This window comes from Bombus huntii, chromosome 4 (assembly GCF_024542735.1).
Source record: "Bombus huntii isolate Logan2020A chromosome 4, iyBomHunt1.1, whole genome shotgun sequence".
NCBI classification, from domain to species: Eukaryota; Metazoa; Arthropoda; class Insecta; order Hymenoptera; family Apidae; genus Bombus; species Bombus huntii.
Genome location: NC_066241.1, coordinates 3,377,093 through 3,382,550, shown reverse-complemented (window position 1 = coordinate 3,382,550; position 5,458 = coordinate 3,377,093).

The following is a 5,458-nucleotide window of genomic DNA, read 5'->3' as shown; positions in this document are numbered from 1 at the left end:
CGATTGTTTCGTAATCACCAGGGATCTGAATAATTGGCCCACGGTCGCACGCCCTCGCGGTTTTCAACGCAACGCGGGATCAGCGAGACGGTGGATGCTTTCTTTCGATGACGCGCCGATCCCGCGGTCCGACCGCCGCCGTTTCTTATCCACCGCGGTGTAAATAACCTTTTACCAGTCGTGTTCTATTCGAATCATCTTCGTAGAACCGTTTCGTCGGTGAATTCTGCCGTCGTAAAGAAAAATACGAAGAAGGTTTAATCGGTAGTCGATCGTTTTTCCGAAAACTATTACAGTTTCGTGGCTGCGAGCGCGCGTTTGTCGGCGCTCCCTCGACGATCCGCTAACGATCGAATAACTGGCCGTAAATCGCAGATCCTGGCGACTGCATGCGGCATTATCGGGCCTGAGGTCGGCCGCTTCCATTTAATGGAGAAACGATCTCTCCTAGTCAGGCAACTGCCCCTCCCTCGCGACTCGGTGTAAACGACCTTAAGCGTTGCCTGCCTCCCCTGCGCGTATATATTTTCTGCCGATTTCCCGTGACGCGCAGCACCGGCAACGGTACTCGCTAATAAGATCTACGGAGATTGGGATTTCTTCGTTTTCGTCGCTGAGTGATTTCCGCAGCTTGTATCGTAGCGCGGCTCGTCCTCCGGCGTTCGTGATTTGCCGCCATCGTGGCGGATGACGGAACGCGGTGGAAGATGGCTCCGGGTTACCGGGAATTCTTTCGGAAGCATGTTTACCGTGTTAATGCCTTCGTGTCGCGGAACACTGTAATAATTTACAACGAAACGTACAAGAATCTGACGAATCACCAAAAATTCTTGACCCAAAAATCAGCCCAACCAGCGAAAGATACCGCTACGCGTTTCTTACGTGTGCGAAGATATTTCTTACGAGATACACATATATATATGTATATATTTGCAATCTGCACGCGCGGCATTTTCGGACGCAGCGAAACCTCGTTAATGAACTCGCTGACGAGCCTGCACGAACTTTACGATCCTGACTGTCTGCTTGAACGGCAAATTGTTGAAAGATTCTTTAAATTTGCTGCATTCCTCCTCCACAACTGTAAATTCGCGGGTTGCGACAGAAATCGATTATCCGTCACTGGAAATGGAATTTAACCGACAACCGTACGTTGTGCCGATCTCGATAACGACTGTTTTAAATTGCTGTCGGATGTAAAGAGCGGGCGGTACGCAGGTTCTAAGCATTAACCGACGATCGCTCCTCGATTATTGCCTTTTAAATACGGTTCTCGAAAAATATAATCGGTCCGCGAGTAGGTTCGCGTAGAAGGAATCCATGAAATCGAACATCCTCTCCATTGGCCGAGGAAATGGCCCCACGCCGAAGAGAGGCGGCATCGATGGGTTCGTTTCTTCGAAACGTAATACTATACGCACGTGCTCGTGCAAAAACCGCTTTACATTAGATTAGGAAACTCGCTTCCCTTCGTGGAAACGTAGCAAATTCCATGTTTCCAATCTCTCGCGTCTAATATTTACGTACAGTTGAATCGACTTCCTAGACGATAATCAACGACCAAAGCGATATTCTAGGTCGCACGACGTCTCATCAACGAAACGAGGAAAAAATACTCGAGCATGTGATCGACAAGGTCTATTTCTTAATAGACCTGTCTGTTGGTCACGCGATCTCAGATTGGATCGCTCGTATTCGGGTCGCGTATGCCACGTGAATTAATCGTTGGCGATTTATAAAGCATCACCTGTCGACCTTCCTGAACTCGCACGACTATTATCGCGTAGACGTACAACGTACGAAGGGTAAGAGGGACCGAAGAAGAGGAACAAGACTCCAAGTACAAGTGAGAAGATGTAAACCCGCTTATGTGCAAGCTGCAAGCCGTTACCTTGTCACTTGTATCTCGTTAAATCGGTGGAACGAGCCGCTTTCGGGTTTCTCGGAAAAATTCCACACCGATACGAATCAATTTCCGTGCCTATTAAAATTCTATAACCGCTTCTTCCTCCCGTTCAGTGAGAAAAATGACATCTCGTTTGCCATCTTATCGGGCGTTTCGATAGAAAGCGCGTGGGCGCTGGTTATCTTCGAGCGAGCGACCCCGAGGACTCGGCACGACGATTTTTGTCCTCGCGTTGAGCCACAAGGACATTCTGCAGCTACACCGGATCCGCTGACGCTTAATTAATCACGGTCGGACGTGACGGTAGAAGGCTCTCTCGAGGCTCGAGATCCGAGGGCCGCTTCTTAGATCGTGCTCGATTCGTCTGGTCGAAGCGTTCGAGTCTATCTATTCGTTGTCACCTCTGTGGATCGCAGCGGCGCGACGCTCGTGGGCAGGATTTACCGTTGGTATCTCCAAAGCTTCTCTCGGTTTTCTCGCTTCTCTTTGGTACATCAGGAGCTTCGTGGATCGAGATACGCGGCTCGATTTCTACGTAACTAGTCGAGGACACTGTCGCGCGCTTATCGGCCCTGTTCCACGGATGTAGATGCGACTAATAGATCGTCGAGATCGGCGCGAGACGCAGCTAGGTTTAATGGCCGAACTCTTGTTTTTCGTGGCCGAGTCACAACCGGTATAATTATAGGAAATTAACGTCCAACGGAGATTCAGGAAGATACGGTTGTGCGCGGTAAAACGAGATGTTTAAGTCGACGATTCGGTCGACGTAGAACGATACTTTTACTCGATCGCAGAGGGATGTGGCGGAGAAGAGACACCCGTTCTATGCTTCACGGTGTAGCGGGTAAAAGTTGCGTGACGACCAAGACAATAGCAAAACCAACAGAAAGAAGCTACGCTGGCTTTGTGGTAGGAGAGCAGGGAAAAAAGAGGTTGGAAAAACGAGCATCGACGATGCACCGGGGGTAATTGCCCGGCTGTAAATCGCGTACATAATTGAAGAATTTCACGGTTACTATGGGAGATAAATCCCGCGAATTTTAGATCCGTTTTTCATCGGGTAGCGTCTTCGTTTTTTCCACCGGGAGTCGTTCTTTCGCCGCGTTTTACGTACAGCTTCACGCCTCGTAGTTGTTTCTCCGCAAATTTGTCGCCGACGTCTCGGATTGTAGACTTATTTGCCGCAAAAACGGCACGCTACACGGAATGCGGCCAATCATCGTTCAAGCACGAAGATCGTGTCGAATTGGAGCGCCGAAGTTCGTCGGTTCCGAGTAGCTTTTTCCAGCTTGACGCTTCAACGGCTACCACCGCGTTCACCGTGGTCGTTAAATCACGATTTTGAATGGAAGACGAACCATTGATATTGAATATCACGCGTATTCGAACCGATGTGTTCTCGATTTTGAAATCTTCCGTCTCGCTCGCGAGTAATTTCCTTTCGATTCCCATAGCTTCGGTACGCTGTACAACAACGATAATTGCTCTAGAACCGTTGTACATTCATCGTAAGATACGTTTCCTGTGTTAATTCCAACTCGCATCTGCCGTCTACAATTTCGAAAGCGATTACGACCGAATCGTTTGCAAATTTCATTCCCTTACTTCTGAGTGCTCCATTACGTTCGCCTCCATTTCTCCGACCACCCGTGCTAATTTTAACTTCGACGAGTACCATCTCAACGGACGTATTCCGCGATCAAGAGACGATACATCTCTTCCACGTGAAACGCGGCCAAAACGACGAAACTCTAGCGATCGTGTATTTTCTTAACTACGAATCCGATCAAGCCATCGGAGAACCTTCTTCGATCGAAATCGCGCGAACAATTTCGAATTCAACGCGTCGAACATAACGCTCCAACCAGGCGAATCATCTTTAATTTCACTCCCATCCTGGCAACTTCCGTTCGACTCGCGGCGTCCACCGTAATTGAAATATCATCTCGAAGATTGCCGTGTGCGGTCTGGGCTAAGATACCGCCGACTGTCGTCGCGCTTCTTCGTCAGCCTTTTTTCTCCCAGCACCTTCGTTTGTTACGCGTATTATTGGGACGAACACCTGTACAGAGATTGCAAGAAAAGACGACTCAAATTGATCGAGGGCTACTGTTACGTCTTTCTTCTTGCCACGCGAACAACGCGGTATTTTAATAAACGTCCGATGTCGCCTGAAAAAATTCGGCGATTATCGTATCCAGTCAGGTTTGACGTCCGCCAATACCTGCAAAAGCAAAAACCAACGCTGTCTACGTAAATGAGACTGCTCGGTACATTGACCTTGACACCATATACCAAGGCCATTGAAATCGGCAAAGTCGATCGTTCCGTATCCAATTAGGGAAAATTGGACGAAACGACGTAAATCGAACTATCGTGAAAACTGAAAGATAAGATCGATAATACATGCGATCGAAGAAGAAGACCTCCTTACGATAATGGAGCAAGAGCCCGCGGATTCTCCGATTTATTCCCGTTTCGTTAAGAAGCTGTAATAAAACGACGAACTGTTCGCATGCCTGTTCTGTTAAAGAATCCGCAAGGATGTGCTCGATGGCGTTAAGGTAACTGTACCGCGATCAACGCCGTTCCACATAACAACCTTCGAGAGAGCTCGTCGACTCTCCCGATGGCCAGTTGGATACGTATAGTTTTACCGATCGTTTTGTCGATTGCGACCAGGCTGCGATTAGGTTTGCCGGTTGCAATTGGTCCCACCTACCAGACCCAGAGATATTACCCTGCACGCGGAACGCGTTTCCTATCGGTTTTTTGTCACCGGATAAAAGCTACGTCGACAGACGAACGAACGAGCTTCCGACGCGGACACGTTTTCCATCCTACCTCTCTTCTTTCTTCGGGCTACCGGTCACGACCGATTAATTTCGAGTTATTTCGGCCCGGAGAACTCGCAACCCGGAGATTGCTTACGATTCTGGTTCGGTCCATGTGTTCACCGTTCGTGAAGTCGTGTAGCGTTCTGCCTGGCAATGTTATTACACCGCGATATCTTTGGCTAGGGCTTTTTCTTCTCTTGCGTTTGGTCGCTGACCGTGTCCTCGTTTCTCACCAGACTAACGTCTTTGTTTACTCGAGATCGAGAATCGTGTAACCACAATGTCCGTTTGGTTTTCTTTTAAAATTACTATAAATTGGTAAATGCGATCTCTCGCTGATAAGGAGGTTTGAACGTTTTGGAACCAGAGCAAATGAGATTCGCGCTCGTGATCGTAAAGCGGTCTGCATACGCGTACCTATGGCTAGCGTAATGCATATTTGTGGTTAATTTTACCGTTTCTCGATATTACAACCAGTGGTAACGACAGATACCACACACACTATCAAACTGGATCTTTCTTTCGTTTCCTTCGTTAGAGCGCGATTTCTTGCTGCCGGATGTGATCCGTGTTATTCGCGATAATTACGTAATTCATAGCTTGCCATTTTGCCCCGTGATCTGCCATTTATTTTCCCTGTCGTGAACATATGTATATCATAAAATACTTGACGGGTATGACGCGGTTATCGGTTTTAACGCGACTCGATTAT